Source organism: Asparagus officinalis, chromosome 6 (genome assembly GCF_001876935.1).
Source record: "Asparagus officinalis chromosome 6, Aspof.V1, whole genome shotgun sequence".
Lineage (NCBI taxonomy): Eukaryota > Viridiplantae > Streptophyta > Magnoliopsida > Asparagales > Asparagaceae > Asparagus > Asparagus officinalis.
The window spans coordinates 41,062,753-41,082,185 of NC_033799.1; the positions used below are offsets into that span (position 1 = coordinate 41,062,753).

At 36.9% G+C, this 19,433-nt stretch overlaps 1 pseudogene; it reads right to left on the reverse strand.

Moving 5' to 3' along the window:
• LOC109845622 lies at nt 13,718-15,903 on the reverse strand (annotated as a pseudogene).

Consider the following 19,433-nt stretch of genomic DNA (forward strand, 5'->3'; position numbering starts at 1 on the left):
CCCTTTTCCCTAGACTTGCTTCTGGCAATTCATAAGACAAGGAATTGCTTTCATTATTATAATTTCTCCCATTTTATTAGTGCACGAAAAAGATTTAAACTTTATGGACGCTAGACTACTGACTTTTCATATGGCTAAACACCAAATTGGTATATTTATACGAACGTTTTTACCAGTTTTGTATTTTTAAATAATCCGGCAATAATAAAACATTAATTCTCATTTTTTTTGTCAATAAGGCATTTTTCCTTGAAATTCTGGCAGGAAAATTTATTCTACCCCCTAACCTCTCAAAATTATTAAATCTATACCTCAAGTTATAAAAAAAAATACATCCCCTCCCTCTCCCTCTCCTCCTCTTCCTCCTTGTCATCGTCGTCCTCCTCCTCCTCCTCTCACGTTCCCCTCTCCTCCTCTCCTAATTATAATTCAACACCTGAAAATACTTGGACAGTTTAAAAACTTGAGGTTCAATATTTGTCCTGTCCTGATCCTCTTCATATTTCTGTTTCGTCATCATTCTAGTATGCCAAATATATCTAACCCTCAAAAATCTTGCCAGATACACATAATTGATGTGCATGCATTATAATCCACAGAAAGATACGGTGATATTCCATATTCCATCAAGCTGTCATCCTAATTTCGGAAGGAAGTTTTGAGGCTACTAATTTTGGATGGTAAGGTTTTAGAGGTTGTCCCAAATGCCATAGACATAATATCTTCTAGAATGCTCTCTGTCGCGGTGCAAAGCACCTTATATATCAATTAAAAGGAAAATGAACATGAAGATAGGGGCAATATTTTTTTGTTCATGTGCAATGCATTGTTGGAAATTATGGTTAAATTTGGAATAAAACTTTGAAAGATGATGTGCTGTAATTTTAAACTTTTTTAAGTTAACTGCTGTGCGTTTGTGAAACGTTGTGCTTAAAGCAATATTTGGCCTACTCCGGTGCAAAGATCCCAAGGCCAAACTGCTTTCAGGAATAGCAGCAAACTCTGGTGTGCACCAACCCAGTGCTGTCAAGATCTCCTCGATCTATAAGACCTTTCGGTCAAAGCAAAGATCTCCTCGATCTCAGAACCATTCGGTTCAAAACTTTTCGGTTTAAGAGAAAATTCCTACGGGCACATTTTCTGCAGCAGCAGCACAACAGCAACAACAACGTCGATCCGACGTTCGTTTTCCAAGCTCGTGTGTATTTTTCAAGAGCTGCCCAATGACGCTATCTATAGGCTTCTAAAGCCAGCTTAAGAGTCACTTGCAATTAATGTGACTGTTATAATTCTCAATGGCAATTAAGATTGTAACATCATGCATTAAATTGCTCTAAATGCTGTTGTAACTGCTACATACAGTAACTACTGAATACGAGGCAACCAATGGACGCGTTAATACATAACGCGAGAGTCACGTCTCAGCAAATCAGACGAACCTCGTTTGACAAACGAAACTCGTCAAACAGGCGAACCTTGTATGATAGACGAACCTCGTCGAACGAGCAAACATCATCAAATAGGTGAACCTCGTATGACATACGAACCTCGTCGAACGAGCGAACCTCGTCAAACAGACGAACCTCGTTTGACGAGCAAACCTCGTCTGATCTTGTGAATCAGATGAACCTTGTCGAACAAGTGGAACCTCGTCAACCAATTGACGAACCTCGTCTGACTTCGAGAACGCTAGGGTCACACCCTCGTGCGAATGTGTAGCTCGTCAGCATGCTGTGAAGCAGCCTGCGAGGCAACCTTCATGGTGCCAAACAGTGTCTCCTCGCACTGATGCCTCCATGCGAAGTGCAAAGTACGCCTAACAAAACGCCACTTAGCGCCTCAGCCCGATTAGCCCCGATCCCCGGTCCATTGGCCCATGGCCCCCAGCCCACGGCCCACGACCCACTAGAGCTTATGAGGGATTAATCATAACTGATGAGCAGTACTATCAGTTTTAAAATAGGGTACTCTATTTAGAATCCAGTTTGCCATCAACAAATCCTCTCCCCAATAGCATGTAGGTAGACTAGATGTGATTAGCATTGAATTTACCATCTCGGTCAATGTGCGATTCTTCCTTTCTGCAATTCTATTAGATTGCGAAGAATATGGAGTAATAGTTTCAGCAATGATTCCATGCTTCTTGAAGTATGTCTCCGACTCCTTAGATTGGTACTCTCCTCCTCTGTCACTTCGGAGTCTTTTCACCTGAAGTCCAAGCTATTTCTCCACTCGAGTCCAAAACTCGACAAACTTGTTGAAGGCTTCATCTTTAGATTTTAGCAGGTAGAGGTGGCAGAAACGAGAGTGGTCATCAATGAAGGTGATGAAGTACTTCATGCCGCATCGAGTGACGAAACTCTTAAAATCATAAGTATTTGAGTGAATCAGATCCAATAGGTTGGTGCTCCTTGTGACACTTGGAAATAGCTTTCTTGTCAGCTTTGCTTTCGTACACTTATTAGGTTTGTTACCCCCACATTTTGGAAGTAATCATAACTTCTCCATGCTAGACAGTTTTCTATAATTTACATGTCCTAGCCTATTATGCCATAATACAGAGGAGTAAGCAAAAGATGATACTTTATTTACAACTGAATTGGGTACAATAGTACTGATCTTATACATGCTATAGTATGATACACATTGCCAAAATATATTTTCTTAAAATATAACACAGACTTTCCTCCTTGCAAATCCAGCCTCATACCAGCGTCACACAACAGGCTTCCAGAGACTAAGTTTTTGGCAATTGAGAGAACATATTTCACATCCTTCAATGTGAGGGTCTTCCCTGAAGAAAGAGTCAGCACCATAGTCCCAGATCTAAGAACAAGAATCATAGAACGATCAGCCATTGATACGCTCTCTTTGACAGCAGCATAGGAAGAAAACAAATCTCTGTTAGAGCAGACATAACAGGTAGCACCTGTATCTAATCACCAACCAGAGACATTATTGGGAGTTGCCACTTGAAAGAGCATAGCCACATAATTGTCAAGTTGATTAACATTGTGTGTTGTTCCCATCTTTGGTGCTTTGCAATCCTTGGCAAAATGCCCTTGCTTCCCATAGTTAAAGCATTTACCGCTCTTCTTGAAATCTTTTTTCTGAACATTTAGGTTCTTCAGATTATTGTTCTTTTTTTGTTAAAAGACTTCTTAGAAGAAGAACTGGTACCCTTCTCAGAGTTAGTAGCCACCATGTTAGCAGACACCTTCTGCTTAGCTAGGAGCTCATTCTTCGTGCGAGTCCAAATCTCATCCTCGATCCGAATGAACCTCTTCAAATCAAACAGAGTCACATGTTTTTTCTTCTTCGAATGTTCGTGGAGAATGACATCCAAGATGGAGGAAGCTTGTTAACAATTGCTCCAGAAATGAATGTTTAACAAAGATTAATCTTTTCATCCTTCAACTTAATAAAAAGCTTTTCGAGCTCTTTGACTTGAGGCAAACCTCAGTGTCATCTTCGAATTTGAAGTCAAGAACTTGTCAATGAGGTGAGACTTGGAAAGCTTCTCCTCATCGTTGTATTACTCCTCCAGAGCATTCTAGATTTCCTTTGTAGAGGGCTTGTTGGTGTAATCATCTGCCAGATGATCAGCCAGGCAGTTAAGGAGATAACTCATGCAGAAATGATCATCTTTAGCCCAAGAGGCTTTACACTTAGAGTATTCTTCAAAGTCAGGTTTCTCCTTAGAAACCACATAGTAGATTTTCAGGAGTTGTATCCCGAAAATCACTTTTTGACGCCATACGTTAAAGTTGGATCCGTCAAAATTCTCTAACTTGAGACAGTCCACTCCAAGAGTCCTCACAGGATCCATTGTAGATCAAAAAAGTTGTTTTAAGATTGTTAGAAATTATAGTTAAATCTGGAATAAAATAGTGAATGATGATTCTATAATTTTAAATTTTTTTAAGTTAACTACTGTGTGTTTGTGAAACGTTATACTTAAAGCAATATTTAGCCTACTCCGGTGTAAGGATCCCAAGGCCAAACTGCTTTCAGGAACAGCAGCACAATACTCTGGTGTGCACCAACCTAGTACTATCAAGATCTCCTCGATCTATAAAACCTTTCGGTCAAAGCAAAGATCTCCTCCATCTTAGAACCTTTCGGTTTAAGGGCAAGTTCTTGTGGCACAGTTTCTGCAGTAGCAGCACAACAACAGCAACAACGTCGATCCGACGTTCGTTTTCCAGCTCGCGTGTATTTTTCAAGAGCTGCCCAATGGCTCTATTTATAGGCTTCTAAGGCCAGCTCAAGAGTCACTTGCAATTAATGTGACTGTTATAATTCTTAATGGCAATTAAAATTACAACATCAATGTATTAAATTGCTCTAAATGCTGTTGTAACTACTGCATGCAGTAACTCCTGAATACGAGGCAACCAATGGACACATTGCTACGTAACATGAGGGTCACATCTCAGCAAATCAGACGAACCTCGTTTGACAAACGAACCTCATCAAACAGGCAAACCTCGTATGATAGACCAACCTCGTCGAACGAGCGAACCTCGTCAAATAGGAAAACCTCGTATGACATACGAACCTCGTCGAATGAGTGAACCTCGTCACACAGGCGAACCTCGTTTGACGAGCGAATCTCGTCTGATCTTGTGAATCAGACGAACCTCGTCGAACAAGTGGAACATCGTCAACCAATTGACGAACCTCGTCTGACTTCGAGAACGCTAGGGTCACACCCTCGTGCGAATGCGTAGCTCATTCGCATGCTGCGAAGCAGCCTGCTAGGCAACATTCGTGGTGCCAAACAGCGCCACCTCGTCCCGATGCCTCCGTACGAAGTGCAAAGTGCTTAACAAAGCACCACTCAGCCCCTCAGCCCGATTAACCCCGATCCCCGGTCCATTGGCCCATGGCCCACAGCTCACGACCCACTAAAACTTATGAGGGATTAATTCAAATAAAACACTTCTTGGCTTGCCGTTGTCAAGCCTCGAACAAGGGACCTTTTGAAACACCAAAACATTAACTTTCCACTATGCTACTAAGCATTTATGAAAAGTACTTGTAGTTGATATATATATAGTTTGAAAACTCATTTTGGAAAGCGGTTTTGACCCAAAAAAAATTCAACATGCACGCTATATTTCTCTAACACTTTAAATAGGTTTGAACTCATGATAAGTTGATAACCAACCACAAAGAAACTAAGAGTGCAGCAGCGAAAACAGCAGTGCCTTGTGTTGAATCCTTTTAGTAAAAATGGAGGTAGATGAAGATGAAGGGGGAGGGTGTGTCGAACAACAGAGAACCTTGTGGCAAGAACAGGAGAATCATTGTCTCCTCCAGAGGTGTAGAATTCGATCCCAATCAGACAGAAAAATATTCAGGTAACTTTTCAAATTCTAACACTTATTTTCAGAGTCATTTAGCTTCTTTCATTTTGAAATTTGATATACGAATACTCAGAGAACATATGTGAAATACAAAATGAAATGTAGTAACAACACACAGGTTAAGATACTAATTATATATATTTCCAGAAGAAATGATATTATCATTCAAATATTTGCAAACTTGTGCATCTACATATATCTACATCTAGGTTTTGAATTTATGTAAGAAATCTAGAATAGCCAATATATGCTTAGCATTGTCTCATTTTTCACTATTTCCATGTGCATTTGCATGCCATGAAATAACCAAATGTAAATTTTCATGAAATGGATCATCATACAAGTGCACACAAAATGCCTTTCCAGGTATTTTTGGATGAGAAGCACGAGATGTAAGGATGGGACTGCCTTCTTGTGAGATACATCGAACTAAGAGAGCGCCGACATCTGTTTATGGGTTTTGATGTTCAACTGGGCTAGATATATTTGGCATACTAGAATGATGATGAAACATAAATATGAAGAGGGTCAGGACAGGACAAAAATTGAACCTCAAAGTTTTTAAACTGTCCCAAGTATTTTCAAGTGTTGAATTATAATTAGGAGGGGAGGAGAGGGGAACGGGAGAGGAGGAGGAGGAGGACGACGACGACGAGGAGGAGGAGGAGGAGGAGAGGGAGAGGTGGGGGATGCATTTTTTTTAGGAGGACGACGACGACGAGGAGGAGGAGGAGGAGGAGAGGGAGAGGTGGGGGATGCATTTTTTTTTTTATAACTTGGGGTATAGATTTAATAATTTTGAGAGGTTAGGGGGTTAGAATAAGTTTTCCTTCCATAATTTCAAGGAAAAGTGCCTTATTGACAAAAAACACGAGAATTAATGTCTTGTTGTCGCCGGAGTTTTTTAAAATACCAAACTAGCAAAAGCGTTCGTATAAATATACCAATTTGGTATTTTAGCCCTTTTCATATTTATCATTTTTTTTACATAAATAATCCAAAATACTAATTACTTAGAACACAAGCATATATATACTCTTTCCTGTGGAACAATAGAAACGTTGTTCAGGAAATATGAAACCAAGGTGTATATTACAATTATCAGACACATCAAAGTGATGCGAAGTATTAAATTTTGACAGGAAAGTTCATCTTTATGAAAAGTTCAGTAAAATGTAATTATCAATAGGGAAAACTCATGACTGATTCTGTTTTGCATTCTGTTTGCTTTTGATTCAGTAAAATGTAATTATCAATAGGGAAAACTCATGACTGATTCTGTTTTGCATTCTGTTTGCTTTTGATTCAGTTACATCACTGTGATAAAAGTCATGAAACTAGACTGATTCTGTTTTGCATTCTGTTTGCTTTTGATTCAGTTACATCACTGTGATAAAAGTCATGAAACTAACATTACCAAATTACACAGGAATTTGTCTATCAAAACATATCAGGGGTCAATCTGTTAATTTCTCTATAATTTACTGCCAGGAAAGGATGTACAATTAATTAACAAGAACTGCAAATAATATCTCTATTCTTATCTTATACCGCGAAGTGAAATAGTGGACAACCTGGCCCATGTATAATACACTGCCTTTTTGTATTTCTCAGTGTTTATGTGTATTTTTCCAGAAGAGGTGCTGATAACTTAATTTCTCTTGCAAGGTAAAGCAGTAAAATAGTGTTGCAAAAAAAATTATCCTTAATTGTCAGCTACATGAAACTTTTTGTTAACAAGATTTTCTCTCCTCACTTAATTTAACTTTTGAATATCTATTTCTACTGCCACTATCCATATTACTCTATGAGGCAATTTTTATCGATTAATTCCAGTCCTTTGATTCCATAAGTATCAGCTTCAAAATTACCATTTTCTACCACTCAACCTCATTACAATCGACCCTCATTCATCTTTACGGTCACAAAAAAATCACAATTCCCATGATTTAGCCAAACAAAAAAAAAAACTGGTCTCCGAAAATCATAAAGAAATAAACTTTTACCTTGCTTCCAAGCTCGTGAGCAATTTCGAGAGAGAGAGCAGTCTTATGGAATTAGCTAAGAAATGAAATCATCAAAATCATAAAGAAATGAATTAGCTAAGAAATAAAATCATCAAAATCGAGAGTGTTAACTCTGATCTAGGGTTTTAGCTACGAAGATCACGACCTAAACCCTAGATCAGATTTAGGGTTTCGATGGAAGGGAAAAAGAGAGGAGAAAGGGGGAGACCTAAACCCTAAATCAGATCTAGGGTTTCGATGAGAGAGAAGAAGGGGGAGAGAGGAGAGATAGAGGTTATCTGCGTTAAGAGATAACTTGAGAGTTGGGATCGGGACTGAGAAATGAGAGAGAGGAGTCCGGTTGGGATTTGGTAAATACCAAAGGCTAGGGTGGGATTTAAAATATGTGTATTTGGGCTTTCAAATTCTCCCCTCTAAAATAATTTAATTGGAAATCTCAACTCAATTTAGAGTCCAAACTAGAGATATGGATTTGAAAACCCCTGGATTTTAAATCGAGGGCCCAAATCCAAGTTTCCAAACGCAGCCTTAGTCTAGAGAGTTGACATGTTGCCGGATTGTTGGACAAGTCTTATAAGTTTATTTAGGACTCTCAGGGATTGTCTCGAGAGCCCTGCTGTATTTCTTTTCATTCCTATATTTTGAATCAATAAAGTTCATTAGTTTGACTCCTTTCTTGCATTTTAGTTCAATTTATGCATCTTTTACATTTCTTTATGTTAAAATTGCAATTCTAGTCTAAATTTTAATTAAATTGAGGTGACATTTCTTAATTGAAGGTAGCTCTAAAGAACATAGTTAATGATTAAGATTCGCAGTATTTTTATTACTCTTAATTTGTGTTAGAATTAATATATCTTTAATCCAGAAAGGATTAACCTATGATCTTTGATCCTTATTCACAATTCTAATGCTTACTATGTTGTTTGCATAAAATTTAATTTAAAAATGAGGTAGTAAATAATTTTCTTTTGTTGATTGGAAGTAATGTGTCAATTAGATGTAGTGTTTTCGAGCAAAACAACACCAAAAGTAACACAACATCAATCAATTCATGAGTGATTAAAATTAACATTTCGTTTTTGTACTACACACCAGCTATTTTGATGAAATTCACTAACGCATTGTTTGGTATGCGGGAATGGAGTCAAGTGAGAATGGAAAGAAGGTAGGAATGGAATGGAATAGATGTGAGAATAGAATGCACATTCTCATTCTCATGTTTTGGCGCATTTAGAGAATGAAACATGAATGACAATTTTATTCTCATTCCCATGTTTGGTATAATTTGTTCAAGTGAGAATAAAATTTAGTTTTCTAATAATGCTCTTACAAAAACACAGAATTTACAAAACATAAAAATATTTTAAAAATAACTAAATAATTCATTGTTTAGAAAAATAAGTTTTATAGACATGATAGTTTTTTCTTATAGAAATAATTTTTTTAGTTGATAGTTATATTTTGGTACACCACCTAAGAAACAATTTCGGACTTTTGGCTTACTAATTGAAAATAATTTTTATATAAATTATTTTTAATTATAAATAATTATAATTCTATATTTCTAACTTCTAATGCTACATGTCTATTACTTGTACAAGCAGCTAGTGCTACTAGCATCACTGTGCACAAACGTATACAATAGACTGAATTCCATATGCATGCATGCTACATGATTTACGACTAAATTCCATGTGCATGCATGAAGAGAGAGATTGGAAGAAAACACTAAAATTCGAAGGATTGGAAAAATATGTTAACTTTTAGTCTGTATATAAAATTTCTATAAAATTTCAAATGCACTTTTAACTTTCAAAAAATTGATTAGGAATAGAAAACATGTTAAACTAGAAAGTTTGAAGGAATAGAAAATATGTCAACCTCTAATTAAAACATAAAGTTTCAATCTCATCAATTAAAGACATTATTTCTTGTTGTGAGTGCTTGATGTTGTGAGTGCTTGAAAAAATTACTAAAAACATTAGGCGTATATGCTTCAATGGAACTTCAAATCATACGTCCCAATATAAAATATTTACTAACCTAATTGCCAACAGATTACGCAATCGAGTCGCCAAAAGATAAAAAGTTGGTGTAAAGATTAGGTAAAGATTAAACACACATGCATATTTTAAAAAGAAATAATGGTTATTTATACGAGTTGCGTCGAGTTGAAGATGGGATTTTTTTCTACTACAGACGCGATGGAACTAGGGCAAAGTCGAACAAAGAATAGTATTTTAATATTTTACATCTATTTGTATATTTGTATGAGCAGCTAATGATATTATTTCTATAAAAATAAAATTTTATATGAGAATTTATATCTATTTGTATCTTTTAAGGAGGGCAATCAAAAATTATTTGATTATTTTATTCTCACTTAAGTGAGAATGTCAATTCCTTGTTAAATGGTTGGGAATGGAAATTCCCACATAAAGTGAGAATTAATAAGAAGTGGGAATAGCAATTCTAGCATCTAAAAATACATCGTGTTTGATACGCAAGAATAAAGAGTTGTAATTGCATTTCATTCTCACTCATTCCCACGTACCAAACGAGACATAAGGGGTTGTTTATTTCATTCATTTTATGAAAAAGGAATAGGACTTGGACCTGACAGGGGTAAAATTATAAATAAAGGATTCATATGAATCCTAATCTTGAGTTTGGTTGACAAAAATGTATAGATTTCAAAATCTATAAAGTGGTAAAAGCATGGGGTGTCTATGGAAACCCAAATCCTATTGATTTGGGAGGAATTGGGGCAAAAAGCTAACAACCCGTACTTTCTCCCCTTTCTCGTTCTTTTTCGGATTCCGCCTCTTCACGAAGAACCCTAAATCCATTTTTTGGCTGCTCCCACTATTCTTCCCTCGCCTCTTCCCAATCTTCTTCGCACCTCTTCTCCCACGGTTCTTCGATTTTTTTTGAAGACGAGGCTCAATGATCGTTTGTGCACAAGTGTATGTTGTTGCGCAGATATCGTTTTGTTATTTGCAAACTATAAATGTTAAAATACTTGTTGTTATGAAAACACTATGATGTCATGTAATTGATGAATTGGTACTTTTTATTTTTGATGCAGGTAAGTATGAATAGAAATGACCAATGAGGTGGAGCTATTGTTTATGTCATGAGCTTGATGAATTGGTACTTTTTGTTTGCGATGCATTACATATTTGCTTTTGTTGCTGGCATTAAGGAGCTTGTGTAGCTCCTTCTATTTGGTTTTTTGCTGTCAGATGGAGCATGTGTTGCTCCTTTGCTTTGGTTGTTTTGTTGTCGGTTATGAAGCTCAGTCATAAGCTTGTGTTGCCTCAGACGGTGGGTTTTGTTGCATTCTTTCATGAGCTTGTGGGGGTTGTGTAGCCTCTTTTGCTTTGGTTTTGTTGTTGGCATTCAAGAGCTTGTGTAGCTCCTTCTGTTTGGTTTTTTGCTGTCAGGTGGAGCTTGTGTTGCCTCTTTTGCTTTGATTTTGTTGCTGGCACTAGGAGCTTGTGTAACTCCTTCCGTTTGGTATTTTAACTGTCGGTTTTGATTACATCTTAGAGCTAGTGGGGTTTTGTTGCTGTCGGTTTGGCTATGTTGTTGTCGGTTTGGAATGATCTCATTCAGGAGAATGTGTTGCTCATTTGGTTTGGTTTTTTTGTTGTCGGTTTTGATTACATTTTGGAGCTTGTGTTGCCTCGACTTGTGCGGTTTTGTTTGATGTCAGGTGGAGCTTATGTAGCTCCTTTGGTTTCACCTTGTTGCTGTCGGTTTTGAACCTCATTCAGGAGCTTGTGTAGCCACTTTGGTTTGGCTATGTTGCTCTTTTGCTTTGATTTTGTTGCTGGCACTAGGAGCTTGTGTAACTCCTTCCGTTTGGTATTTTAACTGTCGGTTTTGATTACATCTTAGAGCTAGTGGGGTTTTGTTGCTGTCGGTTTGGCTATGTTGTTGTCGGTTTGGAATGATCTCATTCAGGAGAATGTGTTGCTCATTTGGTTTGGTTTTTTTGTTGTCGGTTTTGATTACATTTTGGAGCTTGTGTTGCCTCGACTTGTGCGGTTTTGTTTGATGTCAGGTGGAGCTTATGTAGCTCCTTTGGTTTCACCTTGTTGCTGTCGGTTTTGAACCTCATTCAGGAGCTTGTGTAGCCACTTTGGTTTGGCTATGTTGCTATCGGTTTTGAATACGGACCCTGAGCTTTGCGTAGCTCCTTTGCTTTGGCTATGTTGTTGTTGGTTTTGAACATGGATCATGAGCTTGTGTAGCTTCTTTGCTTTGGCTATGTTGCTTTCAATTTTGAATCTCATTCATGAGCTTGTGTAGCTCCTTTGGTCTAGTCTCTTTTGCTGTCAGTTATGTTGTTGTCGATTTTGTTGGCTTCGGTTGATAATTGCTAGAGCTTGTGATGCTCCATAGTTGATATTTAGCAATGATGATTAGCGTTACTGAGATGCAATCTAACTTACAGTGTTTATTATGTTCAGATGAGGCATTATGTGATGAGATTGCATCCTACATTGAATTGACAATGTCTTGGTGAGGCAATCCATCATTAGAATGCAATCTACAACAAACATGTAAGTTATAGGTGAGGCATTCAATTTTGACAAAATGACATATTCCTGAGCCGTACATTATCAGCTAGAATTGGTACTCAATTCCAATAAAAGTTTTCATTACAATATCAATAGATTTTGCAAGTACAAATACATGACATGCGGTTTATAATAATTAAAATAATACAAAATATCACTACTAAAATTGCTGACATTTTCCAAGCTAGTAGTTGTTTTTCGATAAGTTTCAATTCCTTCTTCATCCTCTTTGTTTTCAAATAATACTTATCTCCGTACCTATTTTCTTTGACATATTGGTTCCCTTGGTTGCTTATTTCTCCTCCTTCATGAGCCCATTCAAAAAAATTGCATTCATTATTTGGGTATTTTGCACACCCCCAATAACACATCCTCTTATTTTTACCATTTTGCACACTTTCATTGGTGTTTAGAGATTGCAATCGCACCAAACTACAAAATTTTTATGGCATTCTTTTCATATCATATTAATGGAGGGGAGGCAACTTGCAAATTATGAGAATTTATAAAAGTGGTAAGAATAAGGGATACATTGGCACAATTAGCCATTGCAACTAGCCGTTACTACAGTATTTTTTCGGTTTTGAATTTTGTCAAACGGGCAAGAAAACTTGTCTTAAACTTTTTTCCACTAGTAAGTGGTAAGAATACCTAAGGTATTCTCACCATTTATCCCAAAAATTTTCTCATTCCAAGCCAAATTAAAAAATAGGAATTGGATGGTTACTATAAAGTTGGATTTCATTTTTTCATGTTATGAAACAAACATAGAAAGTAAAAAAAAGAATTTCATGAATCCATGAACTAGCCGTTGCAATTAGCCATTGCAACTAGCCGTTACTACAATGTTTTTTCGATTTTGAATTTTGTCAAACGAGCAAGAAAACTTGTCTTAAAATTTTATCCACTAGTAAGTGGTAAGAATACCTAAGATGTTCTCACCATTTATCCCAAAAATTTTCTCATTCCAAACCAAATTAAAAAATAGGAATTGGATGGTTACTATAAAGTTGGATTCCATTTTTTCATGTTATGAAACAAACATAGAAAGTAAAAAAAAGAATTCCATGAATCCATGAACTTATCTTAAAATTTTTTATGGATTGGATAGGAATCCATTAAAAAAAAGGATTCCTAATCCTATTCTTACCCACTATTGAAGCAAACAGCCCCTAAGATTGCATCTGGGTAATGAGATTTCGATTTGAGTAGTAGATTAAATCAAAGGGCTGGAAATCCATAATTCGATAAATTCCATGTTTGAATATTTTCATTAAATGACATATGAAATATAATGTTTGGGTACACTTGGTAATACTTGAATATGAATTTGAAACGGGTGTTTTAAGAAAATTGATTCTCTCCCTTAACATCTCTTATTTATTTACTTATTTATTTATTCTGTGATAGAATTAACCTCTCTTCTCTAAATCAAATGCAATATCTAAAACTAATTCATGTGACATATAAGCTGTATAGCAACTCAAAAATAATCAAGAATGACAACAATTAAGGTCCAACTCTCCAATAACTCAAAGTCCATTATGGTTCATTTGTTTTTCCAAGGGACATGAAGCGATCTATGCTTCGTCAGTTCTCTCCAGGAATATAGCTATACAAATGTCAGTATAATCATATAACATTCTCAGTTCTCACCAGGAATATAGCTATACAAATGTCAATATAATTATAACATATTAAACAATACTTGAACTCGTAAAGAAAATGCAAGTACGTCCAACTTCTTTCTTACCAGCATAAACAAAAAAAAAATTGTAGAGATATTTTATAGCATTTCCTCTGCTCCCCTCTGTTTTTTGAAGTACACATTCTAAAGAAGTAACAATTTATCTGTTACTAACAAGATGGAACACCACGGTAGCATATAACCTTGCCTTTGCTATTTCCATAAGCCAAGCAAAACTAACACGCAAGAATAAACTGACTAAACACACTCACATCAATTGACTAAAAGAAACCATATCTTAGAATCCTCCCTTGTCTCCTCTCCATCCTGACTTCATGTCTCAGTAAAAAAAAACACCTGCTCTTTAAGCTCTTTACACAGTTCAATATGAAATCAAAAGAGCGGAAGAGTGACCAACAATCACATGATCAACAGTTGCCCTAAATCTTCAGCAATGCACACCCTAAAATACTCCCACAGCACTAAGTCATCGACGCAACCAGCCTCCACCCAGGCCTCGACCAAAAATGCAGCACATCGACATCTCGCAACTGCTTGATCGACTGATTCATTGTGCCAGGCCCAAACCCAATTCTTCTCTTAAACTCTGATCTCAGCAACAAAACCTTATCCATCATCAATCTCTCCTTCTGCTGTTTTAATATACACCCACCATTTAAAACATAAGGATCACCATCAATCACTGTCATAAGGCCTTGAAGCCATCCATAGTCCTCTACAACCAACCACTGGCACGGTCCTTTAATATTTGTACTTTAATATTTGTACGGTCGATAAACCCTTGTGCACTACATGCATTTTTCCTTGAATCACAATGCCAGAACAAGCTGAAGTGTGAATTTGACAAAGATCGGGTAAAGGAGACCAAGTATCTGACTCGGGATCATAAATCTCTGCGTTTGATATTGACCCACAAAAGCTTGTAAACCCACCAGCTACAATAATCCTGCCATCAATCGCCCAACAAGCAAACATTGCACGAGGCACATGCATATTTTCCCTACGGGCCCACTCTCTAGTTATAGGATCATATGACCACACCTCGGTTGTCACAAAAATCCCTGGTGAGGGGTCAACTCTATCACTTTCTCCACCATGTACAAAGAGCTTTCCTCCAACTGAGGCCACGCCGAATCGAGCAAGAAGGCGAATGTTTGAAGGCATTATGGGAAGAGTGATACGAGTCGCCGTGCGAGCACTCTTGATCGCGGAATTATCAAGAGTGGGTAAAGAAGAAAACAACTAAAGAACACAAGAGTTTAATTAGGGCGAAGGAAAATACATTCTCTAGATTATGAAGAATAAAAGATTACAATCTCTCCCTCACAATCTCACTAGAATCGAGAACAACCTCTCAATCCTCTCTAAACCCTAATCTCTCTTGATTAGAATCTCTCTTGATCACTTCTCTCTGAGATCTGATTACAATCTGAACCCTAATCCTTTTGATCAGGATTTCACTTAGACCTAAAACCCTTTAGGACTACATCTTGGCCTCTAATCTCCTTCTTAGAAACCCTCAACAATCCCTATTTATAGGGTTTACAACGTGGTGGCAATCTTGTAAATAAACAAGTCCAAAAGAATCAGGAATCTCTGTCAAAACAGAATCCAAAACGAAACAGGAAACCCAGAAATCGCGATCCGGTCGACCGCCAAACTTGGTCCGGTCGACCGGCCAGAGAGTTTTTCTCAAACCCTGCATCGTGCAGGTTTTCCGGTCGACCGGCTTGTGTACTGCGGTCGACTGGCCAGAGATCTGCCAGTCCACCCTGTTCTCGACCGGCCAGAGATCTGCCAGTTTACCCTGTTCTTTTGCGTTTCGCTCCTGTTGACTTCTTTCGCCGTCTTCTTTGGCTCCCACCACACCTCTATTCTCAAGATATCATGAGAATCACATATCCTCAAGCTCCCATGAGGATTGTTTTTCCGAAGAGAAGATACACCCGTATCAAAGAGTGAGCCAATGATCTCTGAGAAGGTCATACAGTTGCCATATCTTTTTTCAGGATCGAAAGCTAGAACATAGAGGAGATCTTCAGTTGCACCACCTTCGCATTAAGCCTCGAAGAGCTCACGGCTGTGGAGGGCTGCTTCACATGATCGGGAGACGAGCTGAAGCTGAGTGTGGTAGCAGAAGGGGGAACATGAGCGAGGCATTGGAGAGCAACTGCATCGGGGATTCCTTCTATAAGGCCACACATTATGTTATTTGTCATTCAGAATACTTGGAGAGCAACTGCATCGGGGATTCCTTCTATAAGGCCACACATTATGTTATTTGTCATTCAGAATACGTTTTCCAAAGTGAATTTCAAGTGGTCTTATAGAAGGGAACATCCTTTGCATAGAGTGGATTTGAAGATTTTTTAGTGTTTCTCGGGAGATTAATAGTAAAATGCTCAGAGACTTTCTTTTGGAAAGAAGAAAGGAGAATAGGAGATCAAAAAAAAAAAAAAAGGAAATATGCATTATTTAACATCAATTAGCCCACATCACAATATAAACAACATAAAAAGAAACATGTCATATAATTGGATAACTACCAGTTATATTTCATCAATCAACAATTTAAGGAGGGGGGAAACCCCTTTTTGTACTCTCTTTGAAATCCTAGGCGCAGATAGTTGGATATTGTAGATGTTATCAATCAACAAGTAAGCTCTAATGCTAATAGCCTGAGGCAATTAGCTTTGGGGCTGCATATTAGCTCAAATCAAGGATCAAACCCAACTCAATATCAGCAAAGGTCAAATTAGTCTAATTAGTTATTAATTTAGTAACATCAAATTATAGAAGTTCAAAATGTATCTCATTTGCTTGTCCAGGGACTCTATGCCAGAAAGCCACTCATCACCCGCCTAGAAAAAAGTTTATTGTTCTGCGCTTTAAAGAGAAGAAATGAGCTTGTTTTCTCATTTTCTTATAGCCATCAGTGGTCAATCACTCTTTTTTTGAGAGAGGCCATTTGGTCCTCCTCTCAAAACTGAAAATGGTAAGCAATTCATGAGAAACTAAAATGAGAAAAACCAAAACTTAAAGAGCAAAATTTGAAACTATTCCAAATATATTCTTGATGAATTGATGCAATCTCATATATCATCTTCGAAAGAAAAAAAATCCCTAATTTGAAAAAAAAATACAGAATTTATCTCAGACTATAGAATGATGCTGGATAAGACTGAGATATGTGTGAATGTATTCTCAGATTATCAACACCAGAGGTCAAATATGAGGAGATTTCTCCTAGAATCTTTTAATATGTTTCATCTACTTAACAACTAAAAATATATCAAAAAATGTCCAAAAGTCTATCTTGTCCTCTTGAGATTAAAGGAATAGTCATCCTTGCAAGTGTGATACTATTCACTTAGGATTTAGCAAAGTTTAATTGTATACCCAACTATGATAGCATTAATCATCACAAATAGAAGATAAGAGGATTATAATCGATAGTATTCAAGGCTTTACTTTTTAAACTTCCAAGGCTCAAGCTTGTAGAGTTGTTATGTATGTCTGGGATGCTTTTTCTACTAGTCTGAGAGATGAAAATTCCTACAAAGATGCAGATAATTATCACATCTTGAAATATAAGAAGCCTTGTGTCATCCACAAGCATGAACAACTGTAACATACACATATGGAATATCTTTATACTATATTATATTTATCAGCCCAATATGCAACGACAGAACTAGGGGGAGGGGAGGTCCATCAGCAATTGAGCTATAGTGCATGAGGTCAACTTGCAATTAAACTATTAAAACATTGACACTCCAACAGCATCAAATGAAATTGGTATATACATGAACAAGAACACCAAAGATATACACATGATATATGTTCTTTCTGCATCATGTCTGAAATTGTAAAACTTTTATTACTTTCTATAACATTTTGTATAGCCTAATTCAAACATTTATGTTGTCTAAAGTCAATCAAAACAAGCATGCGTTCTGCTAACAAAAATCATAAATAAGATTCTAGACATTTGGAGATATGTATTTTATTGTGATGAACTGGATCTCAAGGATGAACATCAAATTTGCTACTTATTGATTCTTGTGTATATAAAATGTTAGAGAATAAATTCTGATTACTGACTCATATTTGAGAATGAATTCTGATACTCAAGGGGCATTGTCTTAAAATATCATTCTATTATGGCCACATTTATTGCATGAGAATGAATTCTGATACTCAAGGGGCATTGTCTTAAAATATCATTCTATTATGGCCACATTTATTGCACAGAAAATATTGAGCAATATCATTCTATTATGGCCACATTTATTGCACAGAAAATATTGAGCATGTATGGAGCAATTTTAAGAACAAAATTTTTTGGGCTCTTTAGATATTAGTCCCTTAAACTATCAGTATTTTGATATTAGTCCCTCAAATCGTCATATTAGTTCCCCAAATTGCATTAATATGATGATATTTGTCCCTCTAATTAGTCGGGGGTTATAATGGTCGGGGAACATTCCATTATGTTCATTTTTTTTCCTTGAATGGACCATTATACCCTCGTCCTAAAACCAAAACCGATAAATCCTTTAACTTAAACCTGATAAGAGCTCCAAACCCAAAACCGCTTCACCTCACTTCTTGTCAAACGGCATCCATCACATCCATTGCCTAACTTCTCCGTTTGCCGAAATCTTCATTAATGGAAATGGAAAATCCTACTTCCTCAACTCTAGATAAAACTCCAACATTCTAAGCTCCAGTGCACAACAAGCTCACATTCTTCATGCATAGTCATCCACAAGGAAGAACTAAGAAATTTGCAATATCTTTCTTCTTTTAGCGCTGCTTATTTTTACCAATCCTTTCAAAAGTTCATGCTTTGCCTCGACAAGTGGGACCCATTTTATGATAAATAGGCGCTCGTTCTACATTAATGGTTTCGATGCTTATCGGGTAATATGTACAAGGCAGTTGATCTGTTAAAAAAAATATTAGGTCTCCAATGTGTTTCAACAAGAAAATAAAAAAAAGGATATGGTTAATGTTGTGAGGACTTGTACTTTTAACGATGGTGACTATAAAGCTCTTTAAATTTTCGATGTATTTCAGCGAGGATATGTTCAAGGTGTATAACATGATATACAATTAGTGATCAAAATGAAATATGAATAATAATTTTTTGGTTTGCATTTTGATGACAGGCACTGGGTTTGTGATTTCTGATGCTAGGGATAAGGGGAGAGGGAAGGAGGGAAAGAGAGATAAAGGGATGGATTTGTGATAGCTGTAAGGGCGAGAGGGAAGGAGGGAAAGAGAGATAAATGTCGGGACTATTTTTGTAATCAACCATCTATAGTTAGTCTTAACCTAACCAAGATTGAGGGTTATAAATGGTAAAACTAACAAAGAGATTTATATATACCAATATGCTAATGCAATTCCAGTGACTAACATAAAAATATGAACATTTGAGGGACTAATATCACAATAGCTATGATTTAAGGGGCTAATAGAAGTGAGGTCATTATTCATATTCAAAACAGTCACCTCGTCGAAGTGGTGAGGGTTTCTCTGGGGCAATTCGCAGCCACCAAGCTCTCGATCGTTGTGGGTTGCAACAAATGAGATAAGGCTTGAATCGAGTAACGTCATTGTTGGGACTTCCATGAAATTTTCGGTGCTAGTGAAGTTCTTCAATAGAAGTGCTGGAATCCAATGGGTTGAGGTGTTCTGTTTGGAGCCCTTCTTTTTTTTTTTTTTT